Source organism: Triticum aestivum, chromosome 5B (assembly GCF_018294505.1).
Source record: "Triticum aestivum cultivar Chinese Spring chromosome 5B, IWGSC CS RefSeq v2.1, whole genome shotgun sequence".
Taxonomy (NCBI): Eukaryota; Viridiplantae; Streptophyta; class Magnoliopsida; order Poales; family Poaceae; genus Triticum; species Triticum aestivum.
The window spans coordinates 252,463,549-252,476,256 of NC_057807.1; the positions used below are offsets into that span (position 1 = coordinate 252,463,549).

Below are 12,708 nucleotides of genomic sequence, written 5' to 3' on the forward strand. Positions count from 1 at the left end.
CTTCATGGACCCTTCGTGGGTGGAGCCCTCCGTGGACTCGCGCAGCCATTACCCTTTGTGCACTACAACAGGAACCCCCCTTCAGCAATGCATCAATGTGTTGCCTTTTGTCAATATAGGCGTTGCTAAGGTCTACACCAACGTATTTATATGTGTTGCCGTTGGTGGCATTGGAAGAGTCTACAACAACGTATACACATGCGTTGGTAACTGGTGCGTATAAGTGTTGTAAGATAGCAACATATAAACTAAAGCCTAACAACACAACATATGCATTGGTGATTACCCTGCATAGATGGATTAGTTGCTACATAGTCCCTCCGTTCCTAAATATATGATGTTTTGGTAGTTCAATTAACATCATATATTTTAGGAACGGAGGGAGTAGAATATTAGGCAATGCTGCTAGTATACAGGAGATGTAATATAGTAAGAAAGACCTCATATATTAAATCAACAATGTTGTTTTACAAAGAACACATTGTTGCTTTACAAAGAACGCTATCAGCTTGTACACATGTGTTTTACAAAAACATGTGCACTCTATACAGAAACAGGTCGAAGCTTCCTTGAAGGAAAGAAAAATAACTAAGCTCATCACATGAGCATCTAGACTGACATGTTCAGCTTTCATTAACTAAAACCAAAATCATCAGTTTCTCCTGGCATCCATAACTCCATATCCTAAAGATAGTTCATGCCAATTGCAGCTATAGTAAACTGCATATGCTTCATCTCTCTGCTAGCAATGAATGAAATACGAATAGTTAATATAGTACTTGGGGTAATAGTAAGTTCTCGATGAATTTAGGTGCAAGTACCAGCCAAGAATTTCTTTCTTATTTCGAGGTTATCCCTTTGGAGTTATGTAAAAATTTAGATTCACACAATATAAGAAAAGGAAAAACATGCAAGTAGCAAAAAATAATTGAGGCAATATTCCTGTAAATTTGGTAAAGTGAATGCCCAACCACATATTCAATTAATAATGTTGACTGCAATGGGTGAACAGATTGTGCTAAATGCGGAAGAGGTGATAAAGCTAACCACAACTTATGCTTGTAAATACTGGGTCATGTTCAATTATACAATCAGAAATTGTAGGAAACAAAATACAAATTATAAAAGGCTCAATGTTACTTTGGAGCTTACCTTTTTATTGGTTTGCACTTCCGAAGTCAGAGCATAGCCATAGGCACAGAGTAGTTGTTACAGTTAATTATCCTACAATCATATGCATCAATAATCAAGATTCTTGAGAAAGAGAAAGAGAAAGATTCTTGAGAAAGAGAAAAAAATTACTATTGCACAACATTAAAAACACATACACAAATTACAATAGAAATTACCTCTAGTGATATTATTTTTCTAACCAAGAAATCACATCTGAAATAATCTAGAAAGAGTTGGCACCAAACTAATCAATCTTTTCTAAAATGATATCAAATACATGGGGTAAACATTCTGGGGGAGAGAGATCAATCTAAATGAACAATTAACATGACATATAAAGATGAATCCATATACACACGCCGCCTGCACAAACAAAAAGAGAGAAGGGATCAATGAACACCACACCTACATGACGTCATTGACGTACTGCCATCATCTCTGGTCATATTTACCTTCCCAGCTTGCAGCACTCATCAAATGCGCAATCTGATTACCTGAGGTAGATTTATATCTTTAATATTATGTGTAAACCTGCAAGACTATAGTTCACTAAGTAATAACTTAAAATTCACATACTGGTGAGAATAAAAGAAGTCTCGTGAAGCATTTTTTGTTGTGATGCATCCTTCTGATCTAAAAAAGATTGCAGTTCATCATAATATGCGAATAAATACAAACATATGAGAATTTAGAAGTACCTAAAGTTAAACAAAACCATCAAATCGATCAAATTTACATACACACTTACGCATGCTAGCAAGTGTGAGATGTCTAGACTATGATTCATATACCTTTTTAATATGTAGGTCTGTATAATCATGCTTAATATTACTGAATAAGAAGTAGTTATGCACTTGGAATATTACTGCCTTCTTGACGACAGAAGCTTTAGTAACATGAGTGAATAAATAATGCGTGATCACCCTTGTTTCCATGGAAAACTAGATTCTCTACTGATAAGCCTCAGAGGATGCAAGCATTGATATAAACAAGATTGGTGGACAATAGTCATCCGAGGCAAAATACTTGCTTTGTTCTGCAGTGTAATCTAGCACTCTAGAGTATGATATACATCTAGAGAAATAAGTACATATGGATATACAAATACGACTATGGTTTGAACTACTAAAGCAGAAGATCACCAGCAGAAACCTGCATAGCAAAATTAGAGGATCAGGTTTCCTTCAACAACAAAAAGAAGAGAACACTAGCCATAATTTAACTAAAGTAAATGGTCCACCCATAGCACGAGTGGAAGGTTAGAGAAGATAGGGAACCAAATTCCAATGGAATTATAGAAGCCACCCTGTTGTTAAATCGGGGGGAACATATTAGTGGAAATAATAGGATTGTCACGTTCTTCATGGAGATAATCCAGGTGAGCGATGAGGTAGGCAGTAGGCGACCATGGCAACCTCCCTGGGAGAGAGCGGCCGTAGTTATTGGTATATCCAGCCATCATCTACGACGCCACGACGACAAACCCTTGGTATCCATGCCACATAAAGCACCAGAGAGGATAATAAAATAGGGGAGAAGTGTTTCACTAAACTACCGGCGCCAGAGACGAGGTAGATGTGGTGGAACAGCGCCATCCAGCCTGTGGCAGTGATCGCGCGTCCGAAGATGCGGGGGTAGTGAGCCGACCAACCGGAGGGGCAGCAGCTGCGACCACGACCCGTGGTGACTAGGTTGATGCAGGGGCACGAGCAGGGTGTTAAGGACGTCGCGGTGGTGGAGGATCGGCGGGAGCACTAAGGGGAGCAGGGCCGGCGAGCTATGCCGCGGGAGAGCGCCGGAGCTCGCCCAAATCATAGGAGGCGACGGCAGCGGTGCACGCGGCATCGTGGTTATGGAGCCCTGGTAGGAAAGGAATCGGGGGAGGGGGGAAGAGATGGATAAGGAAAATTGTTTTTTTAACAATGTTTGGACGGAGGAGGTAAATATGGAGGTGGGCACGTGGAAGTTAGCTGGAACGAGGTGATCAGTGCTAAATGGGGAGGTGGGAGGTTTAACTAAACAACGCATAGTTTGTTATCATTGGTAGATATGCGTTGCTATATGGGGGTTCTTGTTGTAGTGGTGGGTTGAAGTCTCCATCAATGTGGATGTACGATAGCACCACCTATCGGAACCACGACAAAAACATTTGTGTCTCCTGTTGCGTTTGCACTCTCCAAACCCTTCCCTTTACATTCTTGCAAGTTGCATGCTTAATTTTTTCTCCTCATATACTCTTTGCATGCTTGCTTGAATTGTGTTAAGATTGCTTGACTTGTGCTAAGTTATTAAAATCTGCCAAGAACTAAAATTGGGAAAAGGTTAAGTTTTTATTTGGTCAAGTAGTCTAATCAGCCCCCCTCTAGACATACTTTTGATCCTACACCTTCCCCAGGTTGCTTTCCACTCAAATCATCTTTCCACCAAATCCAAATCTATAAGAGAGAGTTGAGTGTTTGGGAGACTATCATTTGAAGCACAAGAGCAAGGAGTTCATCATCAACACACCATCTATTACCTTTTGGAGAGTGGTGTCTCCTAGATTGGTTAGGTGTCACTTAGGAGCCTCTGTCAAGATTGTGGAGTTGAACCAAGGAGTTTGTACGGGCAAGGAGATCTCCTACTTAGTGAAGATCTACCCGAGTGAGGCAAGTCCTTCATGGGCGATGACCATGGTGGGATAGACAAGGTTGCTTCTTCATGGACCCTTCTTGGGTGGAGCCTTCTGTGGACTCACGCAACCGTTACCCTCCGTGGGTTGAAGTCTCCATCAATGTGGATGTACGATAGCACCACCTATCGAAACCACGGAAAAAATCATCATGTCTCCAACTGCGTTTGCATACTCTAATCCCATCCCTTTACATTCTTGCAAATTGCATGCTTTACTTTCCGCTGCTCATATGCTCTTGCCATGCTTGCTTGAAATGTATTGTGAATGTTTAGACTTGTGCTAAAACTCCACCGCAACTTGAAGAAATTAAAAACTGCTACTTTTCTTTATTGAGGGTCTAATCACCCCCCCCCCCCTAGACACCTCTTCTCGATCCTTTCAATTGGTATCAGAGCCTTGGTCTCCATTGCTTTGGTTTAATCACCATTGGAGGAAGATGGATGAGTCTATGTTGGGGAGTGTTAGACGTAGAGTGCCTATACTTGATGGAGAGTTCTTTCATGAGTGGAAAAATGAGATGCTTGTGATTTTCAATGGATATCATTTGAACAAGTACATTACTAGCCCTTGTGCACCCCATGTTGATCCTTTGCATCCTACCCTTGATGAGTCTATTGACATGATCCGCCACCTTAGAACTGTTAATCTTATCACTAGAGGTTTGCCTAGAAACTTGATTGGTTGCTTGCCAACTCTTGCTTGTGCCTACACTATATGGAGATTTCTTGAGGAATGATTTCCAAACTATTCCTTGCTAAATCTAGATATGATTCTTCATAAGTCTATTGCCTTGAGTAAGATAAATTTCAATGATCCTTAGTTTGGTGATTGTCTATTTGAGCTTACTAACCTCATGCGTGCCAAAGGAGATGTTGGAATCATTAGCAATATTATCTCTGAAGCCATTAGAATTCATAAAGATGAACATTGTGATGATAATTTATCTAATGAATCACTCTCTCTAGGAATTGATCCATCACAAGACGATGTTGAACATGGATACTATGATGAGGATGATGATAGTGACTTTGATCTCGATGAGTCTATGAGACACTTTGGTCTTATGGCTAATCTTCGCGACTACATAGCTGGAGGAAAGGAATGGGTTCTTGATAGTAGATGTACCGATCACATGACCGGAGACAAGGATATGTTTCGTGAGCTAGCTGAAAATGACGACCCTCGAAAGTATGTCACCTTTGGTGATAACTCAAAGGGTAAGGTGGTTAGCCTTGGTAAGGTGGCCATATCACATGATAGCTCCATACAAAATGTTATGCTCGTTGAATCTCTTGGCTATAATCTACTTTCCGTATCTAGACTTGCTAACTTTGGCTTCAATGTCCTATTTACTGAAGTAGATTGCCAAGTGTTTCGTAGAGATAATCACAATATGGTCTTTACCAGTATTCGTAGAGGTGATCTTTACATTGTTGACTTCACTAAAAAGGCTCAACCCAAAGCTTGCTTAATTGCCAAATCCTCTAAAGGCTAGTTGTGTCATAGAAGGTTAGGTCATGTGGGCATGCGAAATCTTGATAAGCTTATTAAAGGTGATCATATCCTTGGAGTAAAAGATGTTATATTTGACAAGGATAGATTGTGGAGTGCTTGTCAAGCAGGAAAACAGGTTGGAGGAAGCCACCACGTGAAGAACATCATGGCCACGAGAAGACCGCTCGAGCTACTTCATATGGATCTCTTTGGTCCCAACACCTATAAAAGTCTCGGTGGAAACTCATTTGGTCTAGTCATAGTCGATGATTTTTCAAGATTTACGTGGGTATTCTTTCTTGATGATAAATTGCAGGTCCAAAAGATCTTCAAGAACTTCGCTAGGAAGGCCCAAAATCAATTTGAAGTGAAGATCAAGAAGGTTCGTAGCAACAACGTAATGGAGTTCAAGAACACAAATGTGGATACCTTTCTTGATGAAGAAGGGATTTCACACGAGTTCTCGGCTACGTACACACCTCAACAAAATGGAGTTGTTGAGAGGAAGAATGTAACATCCCAAATTTTCAATTTGGAATGTTATACATAGATCATCCATGCATATCCTATTTTATTGCATTTCCGTTCCGAAATCCTCGAAATCCAAAGCAACTCAAGGACCCTCGAAGAGAGTTGAGGATTTCCCGATTTTTCATATTTGATTTTGTATCAAATAGTGAAACGAGGATTTTTTATTTCAATTATTTTTCTCTCTGAAAAATATTTCTTATAAAAATATATGAGAGGAGATAATATGACTTCTCCAAAACAATTGAAATATTGAAGGGAAAATGTTAAAATCATTTGTTAAATTTTATTTGAGTTTATTTGGATTTTATTTGCATTAGAAAATTTGCACGTTTTCAAAATTGCATTTTAGGGCCAAGAAAATGTTCATCTCATTCTAAATATTATATTTAGACGATGAAAATTTGTTTTGGCATTTTTAGGTTTTCATTTTATTTTTATAGGATTTATTTTCTGCCGGCGAAATCTTTTTTTAAAAAAAAACTTTCCCCGCCCGACTGGGCCTAAGGCCCAGCCGAGCAGGCCGGCCCAGCCGCCGCCGCCTCCCCCGCGCACGCACCCGCCCCGCCGCCGCTCGAACCAGAGTCTGAGCCGAACTCCATCTCCGCCGCCGCCTTGGCCCCTCCTCCAAGTCGCCGGCCCCCTTTATATACGCCGCCACCCCCGCCCCAAACCGCCACCACCACCAGTCCCACCGCCCCAAGCCGAGCGTCGCCGCTGCACTCGCCGCCGCCGCCTCCGTGCCTCGCTGCCGCCACAGCCGAGCGCCGCCGCCGCCGCCGCTTGCCGCCCCGACGCTGCCAAGCCCGCCGCCCCGAGAGTCGCTGCCCCGCCGCCCAACCCTGCCTCGCCGGAGCCACCTCGTCGATGTACCGCGCCGAACCGTCACCGCCGTTTTTTTTAAAACCGTTCTGTATTTTTTAGAAACCCTAGATCGTTTTTTTAGTTTCGGTTCGCCGGTTTTTCTCGGTTCGTTTATTGAACGGACGTTCGTCCGTATGTTTGTTTAAACGAACGGTTTTCCTCCATTAGTTACAGATAACGAACGCTCGTTCGTTAGTCTGTTCGTCAGATTTCTTTTATCGGATTTATCCGCGATTATTTTTCAGTCGCGATTTCTGATCCGATCTTAGATTCTGTTTTTCTTCGCGCTCGTTAGTCGAAATCAGGTGATTCAAACGCCTAGAGTTTCGTCTCGAGACCCTCTTTCTTTTTAATCAACTTAAACAAAGTTTTGGTACAGTAAAATTTGACCTTTGTTCAGATTAGTAAACTGATCTTGTTTCTTTCGCGTTTGAGTTTCGTTGCTCCGTTTGATTTGATTATTTTTTTGCAAACCGGAGTTCTTAAGTTGAACTTTCTGGTTAATCTCTTTTATTTGGAGTTTTACTTGTGCATCTTTGCTAGTTGCTTATGTATGTTATTCTTTGTTTGCGACAGAATTCCCGGAGTGCGAAGCGTGTTACTACGAGTCTCTAGGATTCACGGATCATCAGCAAGGCAAGTAACACATTGATCATACTCTTTCCATACCCAGTTTTCATTGTATTAGTTCAATCCTCAAACATTGCATGATTAGGATGTCTTTAACTTGTGGGTTGGGAAGTAGTTGCTGAGGTAGAACCTATTGCCATGTTTATTATCAAACCCTTGGGAGTTACTTCTATGCGTTGCTTATTTTGCCATGCTATGCTTGTAGACGTGGATTGGGTTTGAGTGTATCCATGACAAATGTGAGATTATTAATTAATGGATTACTTAAGGTGGCAGGTTAAATACACATCTGGGTGGATTGAGGCACCTAGGGAATCCAGTGTTGTCTGTTTTATTTTTGGAAATCCCGGGGTATCCATGCGATCTTCCTATGGACTGCCACCCAGGCTCAAAGGGAACTGAGATTATTCATGCTAGAAACTTCCGTGTGCACCCACAAGCTATTATGGGCTCTAGCATAGTTGAGTAAGTTACGTGAAGCTCTTGAAGAGGTAGATCAGCAGGTAGTGGGTTTTGTAGGTTTGGTATGGTCTACCCGGAGTAGAGAGTTAATGTTTCTGAAAGACTGTGTCTCGGTCATCCATTTCTCAAACGTCATGTAGTGCGAGAAATCCAACGGAGGCGATCGAGTCTTGTGGGGAAAAGTGCGCAAACCTCTGCAGAGTGTACAAACTAATCATGGTTAGCCGTGTCCCCGGTTTTGGACAATTTGAGTATCTAGTACTTGAGTATTCACATGTATCTCAACACTCTTAATTAATATTGTTGGGTTGTTAATAACTTTAATTCGGGATTGAGAGGGGGTTTACTTTCTCAATATTTTATCAACCAACTTTGTAGTTAAATAAAATATATTCCTTTGTTGTAGGGAAAAATTTGCTGTCCGCAAAAACTATAACCCTAGATCTTTCCACCAACCATATATGCATGTAGTGATAGCATTATTCTGTTTCCACTCTCCTGTGTTATATTGCCAGCATATTCCATGTGCTGACCCGTTTTCGGGCTACAACGTATTATGTTGCAGACTTTTCAGACGAGGAGTAAGGTTTGTTAGGTCGTTGCCGTGCAGCTCAGCTATGCCGTTGGAGTTGATGGACTCACTTTATCTTCCAAGCCTTCCGCTGTTATCGCATTAGATGGCCTTAAGCCATATTATTGTAATAAGTTCCCTTTTGAGACATTCGATGTAATAAGTGTGTGATTGCTACTCTGTTATAAATCCTTCAAGTATTGTGTGTGTCAGCATTACTGATCCAGGGATGACACTGAGGCACGGAGACTTGACCGTTTGAGGTCGGCTCGCTACAAGATGGTATCAGAGCACACACTGATTGTAGGACACGACCACTAAGATAAACCATAGGTCACTCTTCTCTACTCATTTCTGACTCCTCTTCCTTTTCCACTCTTTAGGATGACGGAGAAGAAGAACAAGTTCGCGCAACCGGATGAGGATACACCTTTTGGACGCCACTTGAAGGAAGTCACTAGGTACTTGAACATTGGAATACCTAGTTTCACCGGGATGTACAACGCCACCTTACCAGAAGAAGAGCGCTGGATGGTTCAAGTACAAGTTCCAGGAAGAACGTTCTCGCCAACTTCTAAACCCATAGAATTTTCTTTCGAAGCACCAACCTGGAATGCATTGGAGAAGTGTACAACAGGGAACTCAAGGACACTACCTATCAAATATGTGGGCGCCGAGATGAGCAATCGGAGATGATCAGCACCACGAAGGATAGATCTGTCGCAGCTTTTATCCAGGAGCTAAACCAACACATTCGACGCCAGGAGAACCAAATGTGCGCCGACATGATGGAATTGAAGAAGGCAAAGACTAGGATCATCGATCTAGAGGAAGAACTCAAGTTCACACGCAATGGATATGAGGAGGAAATCAAGACACTACTGGAGAAGAACGACGACCTTGTTAATAAGATCGGGATATTCATGGGAGGACCAGCACCGGGAGACGAAGACGACGACCCCACCTGCCCAGACAACTACATCATCATTGACGACACTGATTCTGATCTGAGTGATGATGACTATGAAGACGAAGCTGGAGCAGACATCATGGAATCTTCCACTGATCAAAATTTCTAGATGACCACCATACAATATTAGTATTCCCCCCCCCCCCATGTATCAAATATAGTTGAGCACTTTTGCGATAGTTTTAGACCGATGTATGCCCTTGCTTGATTGATTGAGTGAAATGGTTGTGTTTGCCTCATGTGCATATGGGTAGTGCTTTCTCACTAGACGTTTTCCTCTATTCTAATCACTTCCATCTAAACCCTCAGATGCCTCCGAGACGTGACACCGGTTTTGCTTTCCCACCGGAGCTCACCCAATTGATCCAGTAGCAAAATGCTTTGATGCAATTGCTAGTTCAGAACCAGGGCAACAACAACAATGACAACAACAACAACAATCCGCCACCAGTGGACAACCTAGCCCGTTTTCTAAGGTTACAACCGCCGGTGTTCTCCAGTAGCACCGAGCCAATAGTTGCAGATGATTGGCTACGCCGTATCGGAAGGGAGTTAACCACCGCAGGGTGCACAGATGCGGAGAAGGTGCGTTTTGCCGCACACCAACTGGATGGACCTGCAACAGCATGGGGGGGAAATTTCACAACCACCTATCATGTCGACACTGTCACATGGGCTCAGTTTCAGCAGGCCTTTCATACTGCCCATGTTTCCACTGGAGCTATGCAGATGAAGAAGCGGGAGTTTCGCAACTTACGCCAATGGAACCGTACTGTTCGCCAGTACGTGGATGATTTTAGCAAGTTATCACGCTATGCCCCTGATGATGTGGCCACAGATGCCGCAAAGCAGGAGAAGTTTATGGAAGGGTTGAATGATGAGATGAGCATGCAGTTGATGGTGGCAACCTTCAACAACTACCAGGAGTTGGTAGATAAAGCTCTTATGATTGAAGGGAAGCAGCAGCAGATTGAGAGCCGTAAGAGGAAGTATGGACAAGGGAAGTATAATTCAGGAGCTCAGCAGAAGCCTCGCTTAACACCGAATTCGGGAGGACTCATTCATAACCATGGAGGTCATAACCACCCTAGAGGAGGATCGCATAATCACAATGACGCTAAGAATGGAAATTGGAACGGAGCTAACAATAATTGCTCCAATCCAGCCACACCCGCCAAGAGAGACCTAAGTCAAGTTACTTGTTATAAGTGCGGGAAGACAGGGCACTATGCCAATGACTGTCCTGAAGGAAGGAATGGAAACGGAAACGGGAGCGCTAGAAAGAAGCCTAATCCATTCAACAAAGGACAAGTGAACCACGTTAACGTAGAGGAGGTTGAAGAACAGCCGGACGCGGTAATAGGTAAGTTTTTGGTTAAGTCATTTACCGCTCTTATTCTTTTTGATACTGGTGCATCGCATTCATACATATCAAGGGGATTCATGGATAACTTTAACCTACCAACCCAAACCCTAAGAACCCCTCTTTTAGTGAGCTCACCTGGAGCAGAGTATATGGCTAGCCGATGGTGTAACCAGATACCCCTAATCATTGGGACGCATGTTTTTCCGTCTGACCTAATTATCTTGGAGTCACAAGGATTGGATGTGATATTAGGTATGGACTGGATGTCAAGGTATGGAGGAAGTATTGTCTGTGCTAGTAAGTCAATTTATCTCACCACCCCGGAGGGAAAAAGGATTAAGTACGTATGTAGGCATGTTCCTAGGAGGACCCAAGTGAATGCCCTCACGGGAGTTGTGCAGGAGGAAGTGCCTGTAGTAAAGGATTACCCGGATGTTTTTCCAAAAGAGTTACCCGGCATGCCACCGGATCGAGACATTGAGTTTTTGATAGAGTTATTGCCAGTTACAGGGCCCATATCCAAGAGACCCTATCGGATGTCCGCAAATGATCTGGAGGAAATTAAGAAGCAAGTCAAGGAGTTGTTGGAGAAAGGTTATATTCGAAGGAGTTCATCACCTTGGGGGGGCTCCAGTACTTTTGGTGGAGAAGAAGGATAAATCCCTAAGGATGGTTGTTGATTATCGAGCCTTGAACGAAGTAACCATTAAGAACAAGTATCCACTACCGATGATCAATGATCTGTTTGATCGGCTGCAAGGAGCTAAGGTGTTTTCGAAGATTGATCTGCGATCAGGATACCATCAGTTGAAGATCCGAGAGAAGGATATACCAAAAACAGCGTTCACTACGCGGTATGGATTATACGAGTATATGGTCATGTCGTTTGGACTGACAAACGCCCCTTCCTATTTCATGAGTATGATGAACAAAGTGTTCATGGAGTATTTGGACAAGTTTGTTGTGGTGTTTATCGATGATATTATGGTATACTTGAAGAATGAAGAGGAGCACAAGGAGCATCTACGATTAGTTCTCGAGAAACTCAGGGAACACCAGTTATACGCCAAGTTCAGCAAGTGCCAATTTTGGTTGAAGGAGGTTGGATTTCTTGGGCATGTTATATCAGGAGAAGGTATAGCAGTGGACCCTAGCGGTTCAGTCGATCACTGAATGGTTGGCACCCACTTCAGTTGGCGAGATTCGTAGTTTCCTTGGACTCGCGGGATATTATCGGAGATTCATTGAGAATTTTTCCAAGCTGGCAAAACCAATGACTGAACTGTTGAAGAAGGATAATAAGTTTATATGGACAGAAGATTGCGAGGCAAGTTTCCAGGAGTTGAAGAAACGTTTGACTACAGCCCCAGTACTAATGTTGCCAGATATACATAAGGAGTTTCAAGTATATTGTGATGCCTCACGATTGGGACTGGGATGTGTGCTTATGCAGGATGGAAAAGTTGTTTCGTATGCCTCACGACAACTGAAGCCCCACGAGTTGAACTATGCCACCCATGATTTGGAGTTAGTAGCTGTAGTGCATGCATTAAAGACTTGGAGACATTACCTTATTGGGAACCGTTGTGATGTGTACACGGATCATAAGAGTTTGAAATATATCTTCACCCAAAAGGAGCTGAACCTTAGACAGAGAAGATGGTTGGAACTTATAAAGGATTACGATATGAAGCTACACTATCATCCAGGGAAGGCCAATGTTGTAGCAGACGCTTTAAGCCGGAAGAGTTATGCTAACATACTTGAAAGTAAGGGATTGCCAAAGGAGTTAGCCGAGGATATCATGGAACTTCGATTGGAGATTGTTCCACGAGGTTTCGTTGCAACAATGGAGGTTCAGTCGACCTTGTTAAACAAAATTCGAGAAGCTCAGAAGGAGGACAAAGAGATTGCGAAATAAAGGAGAAGATGAGCGAAGGAAAGGCCAAAGGTTTTCGCGAGGATGAGCACGATAC

At 42.7% G+C, this 12,708-nt stretch overlaps 1 long non-coding RNA gene across 2 annotated transcripts; it reads right to left on the reverse strand.

The window, feature by feature from the left end:
• Positions 1 to 444: 444 nt before the first annotated feature.
• LOC123115943 (uncharacterized) lies at positions 445 to 3,112 on the reverse strand. Of its 2 annotated transcripts, none has more exons than XR_006456853.1 (4): positions 1,750 to 3,112; positions 1,583 to 1,667; positions 1,153 to 1,224; positions 445 to 739 (listed from the first exon to the last, which is right to left on the reverse strand). It is a non-coding gene; the product is annotated as an uncharacterized lncRNA (long non-coding RNA). The 2 variants fall into 2 exon arrangements; XR_006456852.1 differs by having other exon boundaries at positions 1,579 to 1,667.
• Positions 3,113 to 12,708: the final 9,596 nt, after the last annotated feature.